Here is a 22,250-nt window from a genome sequence, read left to right on the forward strand (position 1 = left end):
TGGGATCCAGCCCCGCATTGGGCTCCCTGCTTAGCGGGGAGTCTGCTTCTCCCTCTGCTCCTCCCCTCACTCATGCTTGCACGCTCTCTCTCTCTCTGAAATAAATAAATAAAATCTTAAAAAAAAAACAAATTTGTAACTGACATACAATAAAGTGAGTATATTTCAAGTATATAATTTAATACATTTTGACATATGCATATATATGCTCCTAATATACAATCAACATAATAAATATTAGCCCCAAACATTTCTTTTTTGTTTTTTTTTGTTTTTTGTTTTTTGTTTTAAAGATTTTATTTATTTATTTGAGAGAGAGAGAATGAGAGACAGAGAGCACGAGAGGGAAGAGGGTCAGAGGGAGAAGCAGACCCCCTGCTGAGCAGGGAGCCCGACGTGGGACTCAATCCCAGGACTCCAGGATCATGACCTGAGCCGAAGGCAGTTGCTTAACCAACTGAGCCACCCAGGCGCCCTAGCCCCAAACATTTCTTAATGTCAAATGATATTTTTAGGGATAACAGAAAGAGAAGCTGAGCCAGGGATATGTTTAGTTTGGGTTCATTGGTATTTGTTTATGTGATTCATAGTTGCTTTCAAGTATCATCAAATCAGTACTGGTCATCTTGCTTTAGGAATGACTTCTGGGATTACTTCTGCTGCCTACTGTTGTCACTTGCTTCTTGATGGGAAATATCAAAGCCATAGGAACATATGCTATGGCATTGAGCATGGTCCTGTGTGGCCATTGGAGGAAAAATACGGTTTACAATATATAAATCTATAGACCCAGGACCTTGTCTGCACAAAATTGTTCTAAATTCTATGCTCATGTGTACAAAGACCTGACAAGTTTTCCCAAGTTATCAACAAAACTTTAAGTTACTGATAATGCAAAAATAAAAAAAGTAAATTACCGATAATGCATCAAAAAGCAAAAAGAGTCATTTCTAAAATATTAATAAGAAGAAAATAAAATGGGGGCGCCTGGGTGGCTCAGTCGTAAAGCATCTACCTTCAGCTCAGGTCATGATCCCAGGGTCCTGGGATCAAGCCCCACATCGGGCTCCCTGCTCCGCAGGAAGCCTGCTTCTCCCTCTCCCACTACCCCCTGCCTGTGTTCCCTCTCTCGTTCTCTCTCTCTGTCAAATAAATAAAAATTAAAAAAAAAAAAGGAAAGAAAATGTTATAAACCATGTTCAAGTAGAGACTAAATTAGCTCTCTAGCATCTTTACAAAAGAGGGAATCAAAGAAGTTGAGGCCAGAAAATGTAGGCAAAGCTTATCGCAGTGTTGGTCTGACAGGTTATTTGTAAAAATGTGTTTTCCTAGAGTTTGTAATGTTTGTGGTATTTGTCAGCTTTTACATTCTGAAATCTGTGGCAGTTGATTTTTTTCATTCCAAATATTTATGTTTATGCCTAATTTTGTATCCACAATTTTGTATTTTTCTCTTAAAGTGGGACCCCCTAGAATGTATAAGCTTCGAATCCCACACCAACTGGATCTGTCCCTGCCTCGAACATTGTTTTACTTGAACATGTCCTAGCAAGTGAATTACCCAGTGTATGATAATTGTTTATGATATTAGGGACTACGTAGGGATTTTGAATATAAATACTGACGATGATGATGGTGCCAGGGTTGGCCATGGTGAATATGATAGCGGTGACAGTAATGAGTGGCTGTTTCTTTCATTCACAGATCAAGCTAAATCCATTACCACCCTTTGTAGATTTTTCTGACATATCAAAGATTGCTTCTTGTTTGCTCAAAATTGCACCTACTGCAATTTAAACTTACTTCACTTTGATCTATCCTCATTGCACAATGAGAACCTCTGGTCAGCATTTACTGTATATTTCTTGATGTGGTTGAGGTCTATGATAACTATATTTTATCAACCCAAAATCAGAGCATGGAGCTTTTCCCTGGTTTATACATTTAGGGCATTATACCATGTGGTATTTCAAGCTTTATGAAAGTGTCTGGTTAACTTATATTTGCTTATATGCTTCAAAAATTGCCCTTATTATAGACAGTGTGTGAGAATTGAGTATATATTTTGAGTACATACTTCACACACATATAAAAGTACATGAAAATTGTAGTGGCAAATTGGGGACAATGTTATTTAGAGTAGTATTTGTCTAGTCTTCAGTAATTATGTTTTCAGGTGTGTTTTTTCGTTTAAGGGTTAGCATTGAAGTACGTAGCTTCAGACATATTTTAGGCTCAAGACAAAGATTAGAAATTCTCTTGTATATTATGCCTTGAGAATTATTCAGCACAGCATAAGTCAACTCCTAACTGTGCTTTCATCATATTTTATTTATGGCAATGTATTGTTTTTAGATGTCTATAATTTGCTTTTATTCTTCATATGTATCTTCCTAGTTTGAATAGATTCCTTCTTTTCTCTCTTCCTTTGTCAGTTTTTTCAATCAGATTGCTCAATGCCAAGACAAAGAGCTCTTTGATCATGGGCTAGAAAAAAGGGTTAAAGGATGGTTTAGAACCAATTCAAGAAAGAATGATCCTGTTCCCACTTGGAGGAGGACAGAGGAGCTGAAACCGATGGGGCTGTGGAGCTTGGAGAGGAAATTGTGAGTACTTGCTCTTGATTGAGTATCATTATCCTCCTGTTGTCTAGGAAGATGATTGTTATAATTAGCGACAAATGTCATGGGCAACTATAATTTACTTTTCCCTGTAACAACTGATAGTTTACCTTTCTCAGTGCCTCCTTCTACCTAGCCACCATGTCACTCTCCTTTCCCCACCCCCTATAACAATAAAATATAGAATAAAATATATTTGTCTTATGGTATTATATATCGATGTACACTTATAGCAATAATGTGACTGAATTTTTTAGAAGTCACCGAGTGGCCACTCACCCAAATTTTAGGCTCTTGTATAGTTAAAATTCCTACAAGGAGAAATGAGAAGCCGTTAGTTTACATAATAGGCATACAGGAGGGGTTGGTAGAGATATCTGGGGACTATTTCTCATTAATTTTCGTTTTTTTTTTTAAAGATTTTATTTATTTATTTGAGAAAGAGAGACAGTGAAGGGGATAGGGGGAGGCAGAGGCAGAGGGAGAAGCAGACTCCCTGCTGAGCAGGAAGCCCTCTGCGGCCTCGATCCCAGGACCCTGGGATCATGACCTAAGCTGAAGGCAGACGCTCAACTGACTGAACCACCCAGGCGCCCCTCATTAATTTTATTTCTGAGTGCAGGAGAAAGGGATGTAATTTATGGTGTTGCACAGTGCCTTTTAAATAGAATTTTAATATCCTTTGGATTTTATTTGTAGTGTATTTTTTTCAATTTCATTTTGAATTTATTATGGTAATCCAGTAGAATAATATGTAACTCTTGAGTGAAATTTTAAAAACAGAGTGCAAAGCATAATAGTTCAAAAAGTATCATATAATTGTGAAGAAAATTGAACTAGCATGTACCTGTGCTATGTATTTACTATTTGAGAGTCATAGTCATTGAATTGCCTTTAAATAAAAGTAGCTCAAGGGCTCTTTCAAAATGTGTCACTATCGGTACTTCATACTATATCTAGGTGAATAAGTCCCAGTGCATATTTTTAAATAACACAGATTGTTATATTTAGAATAGTCATGACATGAAAAGTCAGGGAATAAGTAAATAGCTGATAAATCTAGGGCAAAGATAAATGCACCCCAAACTGAGGAGGGATGTGAATTGTGTCTTACGATGATCTGTTTTCATCTGAGTGTAGCTTCTGCCCCAGCATTTTGCACTAGTCCCCCATTACCTGCAGATTTGCTTTCTGCAATTTCAGTTACTGGTGGTCAACCACGATCTGGAAGCAGATGAGCCTCCCCCTGACTTACCGTCAGAAGGTCAATAGCACCATATTCTAGGTCACGGTGCCTACGCCATTCACCTCACTTCATCTCCTCATGTAGGCATTTTATCATCTCACATCATCCCAAGGAAAGAGTGCAGTACAATATGATATTTTGAGAGAGAGAGAGATATCACATTCACTTAACTTTTATTATAGCATAATGTTATCACTGTTCTATTTGATTAGTTAGCACTGTTACTTGCCCTAATTTATAAATGAAACTTGATCATAGGTATGTATGTAGAAGAGAAACAGTGTCTGTAGGGTTGGGTACTCTCTGCAGTTTCAGGCATCCACTGGGGGTCTTGGAACATATGGGGGAATGGGGACTACCGTACTTGCTTTACTACCACAGTTCTAGGATGAATAGTCAACATCTTACGTCTACGTGTCTCCTTCATATCCTTATGATCTAAATTCATTCTGTATATTTTCACTGAGACTGTTCTAGAATATTATTAATATATTGTTTTAACCGTATACAGTGGCCTTTGCTCAGTGTCCATTCTCCATAGCATCTCTGTAGATTTCAACATTTTTGACCATTCCCTGCTTCTCAAAACAGTCGGCTCTTGTGACATCGATTCTGGGTTGTCTTCTCTCCCCTGGACTGCTCCTTGTCTCGCTACTCTTTTTTCCCACTTTTCTAAATGTGCATGTTCTGTTACTCCTATTTCCAGAACATCTGCTCTTTTCCTCCTTCTTTGGGGAGTATCTATCTTCTAGGCCTCAACTATCCTTTCTCTGTGGACAAAGCTAAGACAACGAACATCTTTTCCATCTCTGTAGTTGTTTTTTTGAATCTCCTGGAATCCAGGGAAATGAGAGAGAACTAAAAAGATTAAGGATGTTTTTGCGAGTTTGGAAGACTATCTAGTTGTAGATTTGGAACTACAGAAATAATTGGAACAATGGAGATTCAGTTGGTAGAAACCAAACCAAAGCTGGAGTTTTTCATTTTTATTCTCATTTGAAAGAAGATTCTTTTCAATATACATTTTTATCTTTCATTCTTAATTTTGGAGTTGGTTCTGAGATTGCTGCATAGCTTTTCACTAAAGGTCAATAAAACATGTACTATATCCAACTATTTTGAAGTAATTAGTTCAGGTACTAGGCAGAGGTACATAGTTTTTCAGGTGACAGAAAAATTCAATTACTATTTATACTGAAATTTATATTAGTGGCACTGGAACAAATCCTTTATTTCCTCACCTTACTGATTTTGCTCATATTGATTACAGTAAAATATAATAATACTTTTCATTTATAAAGTGCTTTTAAGCTGTATACTGAGAGTGCCTGGATCTCAGGTCACGCTCAAGGTGTATCTTTATATGTCAGTTGCTAAGTTTGCTTTCTGAGGCCTGACGAATGTATTTGCATAGGTTCATTTTCCTGATTATTGGAACCACAAAGACCAAATACAGTCTATATGTTCCAATTATATAGGGTTGCCCAATAAAGTCTTGATTTTTTTTTTTTTACCATATTGTTCTTGTACCAGGGTAGGATTTATTTATTTAATTATTTTTAAAGATTTTATTTTTAAGTAGTCTCTACACCCAAGGTGGGGCTCGAACTCATAACCCTGAGACCAAGACTCACACACTCTACTGACTGAGCCAGCAGGTGCCCCAAGGATTTAGAACAAAGAAACAAACAACAGGAAAAACAAAACTTTAGTGCGAGCGTTGGAAACTAGGCCCCAGTTTGGGTTTTCATGTCCTGAGTGAAATGTGACTGTAAGACAATGAAACTGTTCTTTACATGTGATTGCGGAATTAGTCTCATAATCTTAAACTCCCACCCTGACTATTCTTGTCACCATAAAAAGTGCAAAAGAATACTCTTGGCTGCTTAAAGCTTGGTTTTACTAATGAAGAAAATATTTCTGTGCCACCTCTTCACCATTGGAAGGCATCATGTACAAAAGCTCTGCAGTTGCTTCTTAGAAGTTACAGCATATTTGTTTTAACAGGTTAATCTTCTCCCTCAATTTCATTTTGTTCACATTTGCTTCCTTTTGCTCCCCTATTTCCATCTTTTCCATGTTGTTTGGGTAATGATTGTCCAGCAATATGTCCGGACTCTGGATAATTCAATAGGTTCAAACAACATGGCGTTCATTTTTTTTTTTTTTAAAGATTTTATTTATTTATTTGACAGAGAGAGACACAGCGAGAGAGGGAACACAAGCAGGGGGAGTGGGAGAGGGAGAAGCAGGCTCCCGGCTGAGCAGGGAGCCTGATGCGGGGCTCGATCCCAGGACCCTGGGATCATGACCTGAGCCGAAGGCAGGTGCTTCACCAGCTGAGCCACCCAGGCGCCCCTAACATAGCATTCATTAAAGAAAACTGTTGAATCCACATGTGCCTGCCACTCTGTCTCTTAGGCTTGTAGGCCTTTGGTTGTTTATTTTGCCCTTTTATTTTTTTTAAAGACTTTATTTGTTTATTTGAGAGAAAGAGAGAGAGTGAGTGAATGGGGGAGGGACTGAGGGAGCGGGACAGAGAGAATCTTAAGCAGACTCCACACTGAGTGTGGAGCCCCATGTGAGGCTCAACCTCACGACCCTGAGATCATGATCTGAACTGAAATCAAGAGTTGGCTGCTTAACTGACTGAGCCTCCTGGGCACCCCTATTTTGCTTTTTGAATTTGGAGAACAGTTCCACAAAAAAGATTTTCTTCTTTCTTTTTTTAAGAAGATTTTATTTATTTATTTGACAGAGAGACACACAGCGAGAGAGGGAACACAAGCAGGGGCAGAGGGAGAGGGAGATGCAGGTTTCCCGCCGAGCAGGGAGCCCGATGCGGGGCTCCATCCCAGGACCCTGGGATCATGACGCGAGCCGAAGGCAGACGCTTAATGACTGAGCCACCCAAGTGCCCCGATTTTCTTCTTTCTTAAGTCATTTTCTGAAGTGGAAATATCTACATACGGCCTTCAACATGTATGGAAACTGTATTTGATAGTGAAGAAAAACTTTGGATGGAAGTTAAAAATATCTTAAAGTGATATTGAAGGTACTATCTAACTAGACAAAATCATTAATGTTATCAACTATTTGCTATAAAAGCATTAAAAATACAAAATTGATGTTATAGTAAACACTTTGAAAAAATTGCTATACTAGAAATTTTGAGATGGAAGTTTAAGGAAGTTATTTGAATATTTTTATTTGACCTGTTCCTATTAAATACTTATATTCCAAGTGTGAATAAATTACAGAACTGAGTTACCAAATATTGGAAGACTTAAAAAATATCACCATATTCATATCCCTTTTAAATTCATTCTATGTTCTAATGGCTGCCAAAACATACAGTAATATTATGATAAATCTATTGAGGGTTATTTTGGGATGTAGTAGTTGGAGAAAATGATTTCTGTATGACAGACAAAAAAATTAAGAAATTAAGAGTAAATAAAATGATTAGAATGCTTAGTTATGTTCTATGTGTACTAAAATTTAGACTTTCTCTGATAGAGTTTTAGGTAAAACAACAATAAACAATCCATACACATACCAAAAAAGCCAACACATTAAGGGAAATCAATTTAATTTTATTTTTAAAATTTATGGGTATTTGGGAGTTATGCTGTCTTCAGTTCTATTTCAAAGTAATATAAATGTAAATCCACAATATATTTATTTTCTTGCCCTCCAGATCTTCCACTGATTAGATTATTAGTTATCTGATTTAAAAAGTACACCACATTTTGTGGGTTTTTTTTTTAAGTTTTATTAAGTAATCTCTATACCCAATATGGGGCTTGAACTCTTGACCCCGAGATCAAGAGTGGCGTGTTTCTCCAGCTGAGCCAGCCAGGCGCCCCTTGTTGTTGTTGTTGTTTTTTTTTTAAATAAAGCAGACTACTTAATCCCATATTGGATATAAAGAGAAAACAGGCAAGCGAAGTCTATTCCACTATTGTAGATTTAAAGCAGACTTAAAACACACCAAGAAAATATAGCAAAACATCACTCAAAGTAAATTAAATTAAAAACAATTTAAACTTTAAATGATAAACAATGACAAAAATATTATATGCATATTATAAAAACCTACACACTTGCTATAAATAGACCAAAAAGTCAGCAGTAAACTTTTTAACAATTAACCGAAAAATTGTAACCTGGACAATTCCATAGTTCACCGAGTTTATGTTTAAAAATAGACCAGTTGTTCAAGAGGTACAATTGTTTTGTGTACTAATCCCAGAAAGGAATTTTTTTGCCAGGTTCCTCATTAAGAGAATAATATAAAGAACTGTGTCCTCTGTGAGATTCCTACAGAAGAGTTTAGGGGGTCTGTTTTGAAAAATTGTATATTAAATATTTAAGAATTACTATAATATATTTACATTAATATATTGTATGTGGATTTATATATGAGTACAGAAATTAAACATTAATATTAAATATTAAACTGCATATTATGTTTTCATAGAGTATTACAACAAAGCAGAGAATAGAGAGGTACACTTATTTTCTTCGGAAGTGCATGGTATAAGTACCATGAGCCGACAATGCCTTGAATACACATCTGGCCACATCATTTTTTTTTTTTTTTAAGATTTTATTTACTTATTTGAGAGAGAAAATGCACAAGCATGAGCAGGGGAGAGACAGAGGGAGAAGCAGACTCCCCGCTGAATGGGGAGCCCGATGGCAGGGCTCATGACCTGAGCTGAAGGCAGATGCTTAACTGACTGAGCCACCTAGGCGCCCCTGGCCACATCATTTCTTGCCAAGCAGAGGGGCTCAGGTGTACCCACTCTAAAACAAAAGTCATCATTTTTTGAAAACTATCCATGTCATACAACTGGCTTATAATTTTAAAAAGTTTATTTTTAAGTAATCTCTACGCCCAACATGGGGCTCAAATTCAAAACCCCGAGATCAAGAGTTGCATGCTCTACGGAATGAGCCAGCCAGGCACCCCTTATAATTTTTGATCATATGCAGTACATGAACTTATTTAGTTCTCTAGGTATATATTTTGTAATCAATTCTCCTCTACTGTACAGAGAATGACCTGCTATTCAAGATGAACCATTCTGGAGGTGCTTTCCTGAGACTTAAAAGAAAAAAATGGCAAAAGACATGCATAATTGATTTACCTGTGTGTATAATTTTCAGGTTCATTTGTTTCAACCATGTACCTCCTGCTGGTGAACTTTGGGGAGCTGTTGGTCCCTTCATCTGTATTTTCAAAATTGTATCCTGAGCAGCTTCTTGACTTTTCCCTTAGGGACTGAGAGGATCTCTATTCACTGTATGTGCTGTTGGGCCGACACCTCAACTTTCCTACAAGAATGATAGTCCATCCCAATTTAGACCTATTGTTCCAAGCTGAGGCACAACGCAGGATACCAGCATTCCAGGTAACTCTCAGGGAATGCTACCCTAAGGTCCCTGCTGCTCCAGTTCTGTGGAAAGCTCACTTGAACAAAAAATATTTATTTATTTTATTTTATTATTTTTTTTATTAACATATAATGTATTGTTTGTTTCAGGGGTACAAGTCTTTGATTCATCAGTCTTACACAATTCACAGCACTAACCAGAGCACATACCCTCCCCAATTCCATCACCCAGCCACCCCATCCCTCCCACCCCCCTCTGCTCCAGCAACCCTCAGTTTGTTTCCTGAGATTAAGAGTCTCTTATGGTTTGTCTCCCTCTCTGGTTTCATCTTGTTTCATTTTTCCCTCCCTTCCCCTATAATCCTCTGCCTTGTTTCTCAAATTCCTCATATCAGTGAGATCATATGATACTTGTCTTTCTCTGATTGACTTATTTCGCTTAGCGTAATACCCTCTAGTTCCATCCACGTCGTTGCAAATGGCAAGATTTCATTTTTTTGTTGGCTGCATAATATTCCATTGTATATATATACCAATCTTCTTTATCCATTTATCTGTTGATGGACATCTAGGTTTTTTCCATACTTTGGCTATTGTGGACATTGCTTCTATAAACATTGGGGTGCATGTGCCCCTTCGGATCCCTACATTTGTATCTTTGGGGTAAATACCCAGTAGTGCAATTGCTGGGTCGTAGGGTAGCTCTATTTTCAACTTTTTGAAGAACCTCCGTACTGTTTTCCAGAGTGGCTGCATCAGCTTGCATTCCCACGAACAAAGGATATTTATAAACATGTGAGTACCTGCACACATACACTCACACGTAGACACACCCCACTGGAAGCGTATGTGGTCCAGCCAGAAGTGCGTTAATTGATCGCTTACTGCTGTTGGCCCCTCAAATCATTATTTTGATTGAATTGCCTCTTTAGTACAATGCCCCAGCCCACAGTGAGTAATTTTATATGAAGCAGTCTTATGAAACATGCTGCTGCATTTAGTGTAAGGATGCTGTTGGATTTCTTTCATTGCTCAGTGTCCTCTGTATGAGGACCCACGGAGGACGTTCTCTTAGATTTGAAAGCAGTGCCTGCCCTGGGCCACACTGCCCATCCGTGCTATGAAGAATGCACCTGATCTAGCTACATCTGAACCCCAGACTTCCTGGCTCTGCCCCCCAAGGCCCTCCTAGCACTGGATGCTGGAAAAGGTAGGGTCAGTATGTGATCTAGCAAGGGTCCAGGGGTCCTGCTCTGCAGGCAGCTTGTGTAGTCACTTCAGTCCTGGCCTCAGGGAATTTCTTCTGTTGTCATTTTCCCTTGGTGCCATTTTTTTTATCCTCTTTGTTTTTATCTTTTCTTAGTATTTCATATGGATTGTTAAAGCTACCTTAAAAAATTGATGGAAGTGAGCATGAGAATTTGAGGACAGTGAAAGCTTTGACCTTTCCCTATTGCATGCCCTTCCAGTCTAGGCCTCCCCATGTTCTTTTTTTAAAAGATGTTATTTATTTATTTGATAGAGAAAGAGAGAGAAAGCATGAGCAGGGGGAGGGGCAGAGGGAGAAGCAGGCTCCCCACTGAGCAGGGAGCCTGATGCAGGGCTCAATCCCGGGACCCTGGGACCATGACCTGAGCCCAAGACAGACGCTTAACCGACTGAGCCACCCAGCTGCACTCTTCCTGTGTTCTTTAAGTCACCCCCAAAGGCAGACCATGCTCAAGACTTGTTCACCTTCCCCTTTTTCTATACTGAGAAAATGATATTTTACCACCGTCCCCAGAGAGGACATGAAACCTGGTTGCTGTTGCTTCTGTCTCTGCACATCACTTGTGCTGTGCTCTTTATGCATAGAAATTTTAATATAAAATTTAAGGTTTCTTGGAAGTGTTAGATTCTGTGGGCTTAATGTTTTTGATGACTCATATTGTCACTCAGTTTCTTGGGCGATTTAGAAAAAGATCTGAACTCCTCTCTGAAATGAACACACTCATTTAATAAAAAAATGAGATGTTTACATAATTATTTTGATAGGAGTTGACAGTAAAGCAGAAATTCTGAGAAATGCGGGTACTAAATATCATCAGTAAACTCAATTCTCCTTTGTCTGAAAATCTTACTTAAATGGCATAGCAGAGATTCATTGTATCCTGGGAGTAGCTTTAGCATTCATACTTTTGAGTAACTAGGATGAGTATAGGAGAGTCATTTTTATTAGCTTATCATTCATTCCCTCATCCATTTTTTCCTGTAGTTAATTAGTATAACTACTTTGTTCTCACTATTATTCTAGGTATTGGAGATACAGTGATGACAAATCAAAATCCCTGTGCTTGTGGAACTTATATTCTACTTTCAGGAGGAGATACTCAATGAATGAATTAATAAGCAATGAGATAATTTTAGATGGTTGTAGATACGGGGAAGAAAAGAAATGGTTATGTGTCATGATGACTTTGGTTAGAGGGATCAGGGCGGGCCAATGAGCTTTGCTATAAGACCCAAATAAGAAAAGGAACCAGCCATGGAAAGAACCCTCCAAGCAAAGAGAGCAGCAACTCGTGCCAAGGATCTGAGACAGCAACAAGTTTGTGTCCTTGGAGTCCGGACAGAAGTCCAGGGGCTTGAGTGCAAAGATGTCAGAAGAGGTAGACTGGAGGATGATAGCAGGCAGAGGGCAGATCGCTTGATGTCTTTAGCTGTGCATATGTATCTGTTTGAACCTTGAGAAAGTGATCTAACATGTCTTGGCCTCAGTTTCTCTTTCTCTCAAATGAAGAGGACAGAAGCTAGCTTATAGGCTTGTTTGTGAATATTTTGTGTGTTAGTTGATGTTAAGTGCTTGGAAGAATGTCTGGCCCTCAGTAAAAACTATATGTATTCTCTGTTATTAGTATGTATATATGCACGGTACAGTTTTCCTCTAGCAAATCATTTCAATTTATTGACCTTATAGGCTTTCAGAGCTAGCAAAGGTCTTGGCAATCACATCCAATCTTGACGTATTACAGACGAGGCTTTAGCTCAGAGAGGTCAAATGGCCTACACAAGTTCCCACAAGTAGTAAGTAAATGTTTAGACTAGAATCTTAGTTTCTTGAGTCTCAAGCCAAGAGCTTTCTACTGTTGGATGGTGTTGGCCTATAGTTAACCTAATGGCTTGGAATTACTTTCCTTAATATTTACCTTCTAAGATTATATTTAGAATAGCATTATTGAACCTTAATGCTTTTGTAAAGATGGAGATGGTTACCATATTGGTAGTAAATTTACTGGCTAATGATTAAGTTGATAGTTGAAAGTAATTAGAATTGAGATTATCCTAACAGATTAACCACAGGTTCAAATATCCCCTTAGTAGCTTTAGCATTTATACTTTTTTAATAAGATGGATATAGGAAAATCATTTTATTGTATGATTCATTCATTCCCTCAACAACTCCTCCATGTCTTGTACTATTCTAAGTACTGGAGATATAGTGGTAAATCATCTGAAGGCCCTGCCCCTCATGGAATTTACACTCTTGTCAGGGGAAGCAGATAATAAACCATTGAATAAATTGACAACTAAGTAAAAGAAGGTAATTTCAGGGCAATCCCAAAGATACTTTAAAATAGGGAACTCAGGTGGTCAGTGATTTGATTGTCATCATGATGGATAAGGAGGCTATTGCTAAAATTGGAAGAGCTAATCACACTTTAAATGATTTACTCACTTAAACAATTTATTTTTCAAACCTCACTTCTCTGGCCTCACTACCTACTGATAAACAAAGGATCAGGTTTCATAAATTCAAATGCAGTCACACACATGGGTGGTATTCATTGAATGATAGGGTTTAAGTTAATATATGGCATAAAGACTTTGCTAATGCATCACTATCTAGGACTAAAATTATTTTACCCAAGATGTATGATTTGGTGGCTTGGAGAAATTTTAAATTTTAACTTGTCTCTTTCTACAGACTTTATAGGTTTTCCTAGACCTATCAAAATTGGTTCCTGGGATAATCTTTTTGTTTTTTTTTCCTTTGCCTCTTTATAGGAAATCTCTTACCTGGGAAAGTTTTGTTCCAAAAGTTCATTTGTAAGCCATTTTGAACTCCTTTGCCATAGAAGCAGTGTTTAACATGGTAGTTAAGTTCAAATGCTGGTTCAAAGAAGTTTCTTTCTTTGTTCTCAAAGCTGAAAGGTTGCACTTAACGGTGTTCCCCTGAATTTTGGCCAGTTTGGTTTAGAAGGAGTAAACAGAGCAGGTGCATTTTTCTTTTTCTCTGGGCTCAGAACCAGATCCAGTCCATCTTGGGAAACTGGTGAAATAGCCCTTTTGCACCCTGTTGTTTTCCTTTCTGTACCCTTACCCCCTCAAGACACTCTTCTTTTTAGGCCTTCATGGTTATTTCCCTCCAGTGAAAGTTGTATGTCCCTTATTTCCTGTTTTTCTATCTTATTGGAGTAATACCAAAGTTGATAATTGAGTACAGAGTATGGATGTTTGAGTTTTCAGGATGCCCAACAGTATTCCACACTGTCAGAAAGATTTCTTCTAACTTTCATTCAAATACCTATATCTAGGGGCCCATCACGTATTTCCTCAGAGTTGCCTCCTTTTGCTCCCTAACAACACTCTCTGTTCAGTCAGAGCTGCAGCTGATGGGTCCCCCCGTGTTCATGGAATATTGTGGCTTCTCACTTGGGGGTGGTCAATAGGATTTGAAAATCTATAGATTTCACTCAGAGCAAGCTTAGTCCTGTAAGAAAAAAATAAAGGCTGAAAAATTATAGCAATATTATCCGATTAGTTTGGTTTCACCCTGCTGTTGGCATCTGCTTTATTCTCTATATTGTCTTTGTGCACTTTGCTGTCACGTTAGAGAAATATACTACATGAAATCCTGGCCTAAGCAAAAGGCAAACAAGCAGTGAGTATGTCCCCCACCACTGTGAAGACCATAGATAGGTTGCTGCCTGCCAGAAATAGATGTAGTTTATAGTTTGTTCAACTCCATTGCTCACATTTTTTCATTTCCTGTTCTCAGATGAATAAATGGGGGGAAAAGAGAAAAAATGACTACCATAAAAAGTACATTTTCCCCCTCTATGTTCAATTATGGAAGGACATCTATAAACACAGGCATAAAGCCCAAAGGAAAGGAGAGATTTCCTAAATGTTGTCTGATAGTCATGTTAGCTTCCAAACAAAAATTGTTTAAAAATACATTTAGGACATATAAGCAGAAATATTGACATATGGTATGTGATAATTGGCTGAGTTTGTGGATGACATATGAGCCTGTCTGGAGGAGTTCTGATGATAATTGTATAAGCCACGAAGAGTCTGGTCATCAGAAACACGGACATTTAGGGATCTATGGAAACTTAATGGTTGTGTAGAAGAATTTATTTGATAATTAATGCAAAGGAATGTAACCAACATGTTAATGAGATTTATTAGAAATAACTGAATTACTCAGTTTTTATTTTGGTAATTTCCAAAAATGCTATTTGCTGGGCCCCTGGTAGCCATGACCTTTGTCAATATCTACAAGTGAATTCTTGTTTCCAGGCTGCTTAGGGTATGACATTTGTTCATCAAAATGTTACCTCTAAAGCGTATCCCATATACACTTATAGTATGTATAAAGATATAAGGACACATAGATTTAGGAGAAAAAGCTAGATTTGCAGCAGTATGTGCTCAAAACTGTGCTTCCTTGAAAAGTAGGGTTTTCAAGAGATAGCATGGTTTATGAGAAATTCGATTGGATTGAAATTAGAAAATTTAGTTTCTATTTCTACTTTTGTCATCTAATTTTATGAGTCTAGATAAATGACATAATCATTCTTGGATTTATTTATACAACTCTAAAATGGGAGGACTGTCTAGTTGATTTTCAAGATTCCTTCATTTTCTAGATATCTGTTGAATCCCACTGGGTAATTATTGGGATATGAAACCCCTTTTTTTATGTCAAGACTATTGGTTGAAATACCTACAAAATTATATAAAAAGTAAGGAAAAAGTATCTGAATAGTTTTTTTTTTTTTTTGGTTTTTATTTAAAAATTTGACTTAGCCACTTGCTCACCCCTCAAGTTCTGGTATTTTTTTTATTGGAAGTGAATTGAATTTACTTTTGGGGATCTGACACATTTTCAGTATTTAATCACCCCATCCATACACAATGCTATATACAATCATTTAGGAAGGACCTCTTTATGTCTTTTATTTAAAATTATATATATATTTAATTGAAGTATAATTAACATACAGTGTTATATTAGTCTCAGGTATACAATATAATGATTCAACAATCCTGTACATTGCTCAGTGCCCATCATGATAAGTGTACTCTTAATCCCCTTTATCTATTTCACTCATCCCCTCCCAGCCACCTCCCTTCTGGTAACCACCAGTTCTCTATATTTAAGAGTCTGTGGTGTTTTGTTTGTATCTTTCTTTTTCTCTTTGTTTCTTAAATTCTACATATGAGTGAAGTCATATGGTTTTTATCTTTCTCTGACTTACTTCACTTAGCATTGTACCCACTGTATCCATCCATGTTATTGCAAATGGCAAGATCTCATTATTTTATATGGCTAAGTAATATTCTGTTATACACACACACACACACGCACACACACATACCTTAATCCTTTCATCTATTGATGGACACGTGGGTTGCTTCCATATCTTGGCTGTTGTAGATAATGTTGCAATAAACAAAGGGGTGTATATATCTTTCCTAATTAGTGTTTTCATTTCCTTTGGGTAAATATCCAATAGTAGAATTAGTAGATCATATGGTAATTCTATTTTTAAATTTTTGAAGAATTTCCACACTGTTTTCCACAGTGGCTGCACCAATTTGCATTCCCACCAACTGTACACAAGGTTGTTTTTTCTCCACATCCTTGACAACATTTTTGTCAATGACAAAATTCTTGTCATTTTGATTCTAGCCATTCTGACAGGTGTAAGGCGATGACATTGTGGTTTTGATTTGCATTTCCCTGCTGATTAGTTGATTTTGAGCATGTGTTCATGTGTCTATTGGCCGTCTGTATGTCTTCTTTGGAAAAATGTCTTTTAGGGTCCTCTGCCCATTTTTTAATTGGATTGTTTGGGTTTTTTTGTTATTGTTGTTTTTGAGATGTGTAAGTTCTTTATATATTTTGGATATTAACCACTTATTGGATACATCCTTTGCAAATATCTTATCCCATTCAGTAGGTTGCCTTTTTGTTTTGTTGTTGGTTTCCTTCACTGTGCAAAAGCTTTTTATTTTGGGGTGGTCCCACTAGTTTAATTTTGCTTTTGTTTCCCTTGCCTTAGGAAAAATATCTAGAAAAATGTTTCTGCAGCCAATGTCAAACAAATTACTGCCTATGTTTTTTTTAGGATTTTTATGGTTTCAGTTCTCACATTTACATTTTTAATCCATTTTGAGTTTATTTTGTGTTTGATATAAGAAAACAGTCCAGTTTAGCATGTAGCTGTCCAGTTTTCCCAGAATCATTTGTTGAAGAGACTGATTCTTCCCCATTGTATATTCTTGCCTACTTTGTCGTAGATTAATTGACCATATAAGTGTGCGTTCATTTCTCGGCTCTCTACTCTGTTCTCTTGATCTATGTGTCTGTTTTTGTGCCAATACCATACTGTTTTGATTACTGCAGCTTTGGAGTATGGCTTGAAATCTGTGATTGTGATGCCTCCAGCTTTGTTCTTTCTCAAGATTGTTTTGATTACTTGGAATCTTTTGTGGTTCCATACAAATTTTAGGATTATTTGTTCTAGTTCTGTGAAAAATGGTGTTGGTATTTTGCTAGGGATTGCATTAAATCTGTAGATTCCTTTGTGTAGTATGGACATTTTAACAATATTAATTCTTCCAATCTATGAGCATGCATTATCTCCCCATTTGTTTGTGTCATTTTCAATTTCTTTCATCAGTGTTTTATAGTTTTCAGAGTACAGGTCTTTTACCTCCTTGGTTAAGTTTCTTCCTAGGTATTTTATTCTTTTTGGTGTAATTGTAAATGGGAGATTTTTAAATTTCTCTTTCTACTACTTCATTATTAGTGTGTAGCAGTGCAAAAGATTTCTGTATTGAATAGTTGTTTTTTTTTTTTACAATTATTTTTTACCTGATCTTGTGGCACCTGTGGATGTTTCTGTATTTATGATCTTAGAGTCAGGAAAGAAAACATGTCACCCTCCTACCTTAGGCACTTTAGTGATAGATCATTGAAGGACTGTCTTAATCTAGCAGCTCTGTAGGCGTCGGTATCATTTTCAGGAAATAAGATGGTGCGTTCAAATGGGGACAGTAAGGGGAACTTAATGAGCTGGTTAGAGTTTAAGGAGCTAGTTGGAAGTTGCAGTCAGAGTTGAGGTTCACCTGAAAGCAATGACAAAAATCTTTAGGACAGGCAGAAACAAGGAAACATTGACACTTTTAGGGCTACAGGAACAAAGGGAGAGAGTGGACTTTGGAATCTGTAGAGTTTCCAGATAGCCTTTGACTACAGCTCTGTGCTTCAGTGAAGAAATCTTTCCAGCAGGAAGGGAGTCAGAGAGAGAGATACTTCTCTCTTTCTCCACTGACTGACGTCTTGCTAGTGTCTATCATTGACCAACTCAAGAGCAGACAGAGGCCAAGGGAGCCAGAGAAATGCAGTCTGGCCAGGTCGGTCTCCAAAGGTTCCTAACATGATAGAAAAGAATCAAGTGTGGTCTGGAGAGGCAAAGAGAGAATATCAGGTACATCCATTATTTGATGCTGTAGAAATATTGTCTTCATCCTATAATAAGTAGTTGTATGTATTTTTAATAGACATTTAGAATGACTATGGCAAGATTAACTTTAATGGAAAAGCCAATTTATGATTTGACACAGACTTGGATATTTGTCACCATACTGCTGTAGTGATAATCTTATTAGGACCCAAACTGACTGTATCGCTGACTTATGCACACTCTTTCAAGAGATAGGGACTGCAACCAGACCTCGGAGGGGACCAGAAGTAGTTCAAGATCTGTTTTTATACATTGTTAGGTCCATTTTGCTGATTTATGTATGTGAGAGTGAGGAATTTTAAATCTAAATTTATGAATGATAATGATCTGTTGTTTCCTTTTACTTATTTGTTTATTTATTTGAGACAGAGATAGTGAGAGAGAGCATGAGCGGGGAGGAGGGGACAAGGAGAGGGAGAAGCAGGATCCCTCCCAGGATCATGACCTAAGCCAAAGACAGATGCTTAACCAACTGAGCCACCCAGGCGCTCCTGTTTCCTTTTTGTTTGTTTGTTTCTTTTGTACTGCCTTTGTTTTTGGTATAGGGCAATTATTTGGGAAGATTTTTTCTTTTCTATTTTCTTAAAGAGGTGGTATAAAATTGATCTTCTTTGTTTGTTCCTTTAAAACCATCTGAGCTGGGATGCCTGGGTGGCTCAATGAGTTAAGCGTCTGCCATCAGCTCAGGTCATGATCCCCAGGGTCCTAGGATAGAGTCCCACATCTGGCTCCTTGCTCAGAAGGGGGCTGCTTCCCCCTCTGCCTGCTGCTCCCCCCTGCTTGTGTTTGCTCTCATTCTCTCTCTGACAAGTAAATGAATAAAATCTTTTAAAAAACCCCATCTGAACTGAAGATTTCTTTCTCAGGGGCTTTTATATAACAATTTCAGTATCATTAAACATTATATGACTATTCAGATGATTTAATTCTTGGTTGAGTTGTGGTAATTTGTGAGTTTTAAGAAACTGATCATTTCTTCTTGTTGTCAACTCCATGATTATAAAATTATTTGTAGTATTCTCTTTTATAAATAACTGTAGGCTGTAGTGATATCTCTTCTGTTTTGTTCCAATATTGGTGATTTGTGACCTTTTTTTTTCAATCTTGCTAGAAATTTATCTATTTTATTGATTTTTTTTTTCAAGGAACCACCTTTTTGTTTCATTGATTTTTTATCCTATTGATTTACTGTTTTTGATTTCAATGCTTTCTACTGTTATTTTTATTATTTCCTTCCTTTTGCTTGTGTGTTAGATTTACTTTACTCTTCTTTTTCTAGTTTAAGGCAGATATTTCCTTCTTTTTCCTTTTTTTAAAGATTTTTTATTTTTATTTTTAACTAATCTCTACACCCAATACATGGCTTGAACTCACAACCACAAAATCAAGAGTTGGATCTCTACTGACTGAGCCAGCCAGGCACCCCTCCTTATTTCTAATGTAAACATTAGTGCTATAAATTTCCCTCTCATCCCTGCTTTAGCTACATTTCACATATTTTGATATGTTGTGCTTTCATTTTTATTAAGTTCTATTTTTAAAATTTTATTAAAATTTCCTTTTTGACTTATGGATCATTTAGAAATGTGTTGTTTAATTCACACATGTTTAGAGATTTTCTTTTTGTCTTTATTTTTTTGGTTTTTGTTTTTTGGGTTTTTTTTTTGCATTTTAGTTAGGGAACACAATCTATTATTTCAATACTTTTAGATTTGTTGAGCTTTGTTTTATGACTCAAGATATGGTCTATCTTTTTTTTCTTTTCTTTTCTTTTTTTTTTTGTAGTTTTTAATTTTATTATGTTATGTTAGTCACCATACAATACATCATTAGTTTTTGATGTAGTGATCCACGATCCATTGTTTTCGTATAACACCCAGTGCTCCATGCAGTACATGCCCTCCTTAATACCCATCACCGGGCTAACCAATCCCCCCTCCCCCCTCCCCTCTAAAACCCTGTTTTTTTCTCAGGTCCATAGTCTCTCATGGTTCATCTCTCCCTCCAATTCCCCCTGCCCATTTTTCCCTTCCTTCTCCTAATGTCCTCCATGTTATTCCTTATGTTCCACAAATAAGTGAAACCATATGATAATTGACTTTCTCTGCTTGACTTATTTCACTTAGCATAATCTCCTCCAATCCCATCCATGTTGATGTAAAAGTTGGGTATTCATCTTTTCTGATGGCTGAGTAATATTCCATTGTATATATGGACCACATCTTCTTTATCCATTCATCTGTTGAAGGGCATCTCGGCTCTTTCCACAGTTTGGCTATTGCGGACATTGCTGCTATGAACATTGGGGTGCATAGGGCCCTTCTTTTCACTACATCTGTGTCTTTGGGGTAAATACCCAGGAGTGCAATTGCTGGGTCATAGGGTAGCTCTATTTTTAAATTTTTGAGGCACCTCCACACGGTTTTCCAAAGTGGCTGTACCAACTTGCATTCCCACCAACAGTGTAAGAGGGTTCCCCTTTCTCCACAACCTCTCCAACATTTGTTGTTTCTTTCCCTGTCCATTTTGGCCATTCTAACTGGTGTAAGGTGGTATCTCAGTGTGGTTTTGATTTGGATTTCCCTGATGGCTAATGATGATGAACATTTTTTCATGTGTCTGTTAGCCATTTGTATGTCTTCTTCAGAGAAGTGTCTGTTCATCTCTTCTGCCCACTTTTTGACTTGATTATTTGTTTTTTGGGTGTTGAGTTTGAGAAGTTCTTTATAGATTTTGGATACCAGCCCTTTATCTGTAGTGTCATTTGCAAATATCTTCTCCCATTCTGTGGGTTGCCTCTTTGTTTTGTTGACTGTTTCCTTTGCTGTGCAGAAGCTTTTTATCTTGATGAAGTCCCAAAAGTTCATTTTTGCTTTTGTTTCACTAGCTTTTGGAGATGTATCTTGAAAGAAGTTGCTGTGGGTGATGTCAAAGAGGTTACTGCCTATGTTCTCCTCTAGGATTTGGATGGATTCCTGTCTCACATTGAGGTCTTTCATCCACTTTGAGTTTATCTTTGTGAATGGTGTTAGAGAATGGTCGAGTTTCATTCTTCTGCATGTGGCTGTCCAATTTTCCCAGCACCATTTATTGAAGAGACTGTCTTTTTTCCATTGCATGTTTTTTCCTGCTTTGTCAAAGACTATTTGACCATAGAGTTGAGGGTCCATATCTGGGTTCTCTATTCTGTTCCATTGGTCTGTATGTCTGTTTTTGTGCCAGTACCATGCTGTCTTGGTGATCACTGCTTTGTAATATAGCTTGAAATCGGGCAACGTGATGCCCCCAGCTTTGTTTTTCTTTTTCAACATCTCCTTGGCGATTCGGGGTCTCTTCTGATTCCATACAAATTTTAGGATTGTTTGTTCCAGCACTTTGAAAAATGTCATTGGAATTTTGATCGTGATGGCATTGAAGGTATAGATTGCTCTGGGTAGCATAGACATTTTAACAATGTTTATTCTTCCGATCCATGAGCATGGAATATTTTTCCATCTTTTTGTGTCTTCTTCAATTTCTTTCATGAGTGTTTTGTAGTTCCTAGAGTATAGATCCTTTACCTCTTTGGTTAGGTTTATTCTGAGGTATCTTATGGTTTTCGGTGCTATTGTAAATGGAATCGTTTCTTTAATTTCTCTTTCTACAATTGCAAGATATGGTTTATCTTAATGTTCCATGGGCACTTGGAAAAAACATTTATTTTGTTATTGTTGAGTGTCCTAAATGTGTCATTTAGGTCCTGTTTGATTGTGTTGTTCATATCTTCTATAGCCTTACTGATTTTCTGTCTCAGTCCTATCAGTTTCTGAGAAGGAGGTGTTGGAGTCTGAAACGATAATTGTGGATATATTCATTTCTCCTTTCTGTTTTATCAGTTTCTGCTTCATGTATTTTTTAGACTTTGTTATTTGGTGTGTACATATTTGGGATTATTATGTTTTGCTGCTGGATTGGTCCTTTTCCCTTATGTAATGTCCTTATGTTTTTCTTTGTCCCTAGGAATTTTCTTTACTTTGAAGTCTATTTTATCAGATATTTATATAGTCAGTCCTTCCTTTTTAAATTAATGTTTGCATGGTATATCATTGTTTATCCTTTTACTTTCAACATATTTGTGGCATTACATTTGAAGTGAGTTTCTTTGAATCAACATAATAGTGTCTCATTTTTTTAATTCACT

General features: G+C 37.1%; 1 long non-coding RNA gene across 11 annotated transcripts in view; it reads left to right on the top strand.

Annotated features, from left to right (window-relative positions):
- Window positions 1–22,250, top strand: part of LOC118531880 (uncharacterized) — a 431,257-nt gene that overhangs the window by 338,806 nt on the left and 70,201 nt on the right. For 10 of the 11 annotated variants that reach the window (XR_013441432.1, XR_013441437.1, XR_013441431.1 and 7 more), the window contains one exon: window positions 2,436–2,606. This is a non-coding gene — a long non-coding RNA (uncharacterized LOC118531880). Of the gene's footprint in view, window positions 1–2,435; window positions 2,607–9,154; window positions 9,288–22,250 lie in introns of all 11 variants that reach the window. The other variant, XR_013441435.1, reaches the window with a different exon arrangement.

The sequence above is a fragment of the Halichoerus grypus genome, chromosome 9 (assembly GCF_964656455.1).
Source record: "Halichoerus grypus chromosome 9, mHalGry1.hap1.1, whole genome shotgun sequence".
Lineage (NCBI taxonomy): Eukaryota > Metazoa > Chordata > Mammalia > Carnivora > Phocidae > Halichoerus > Halichoerus grypus.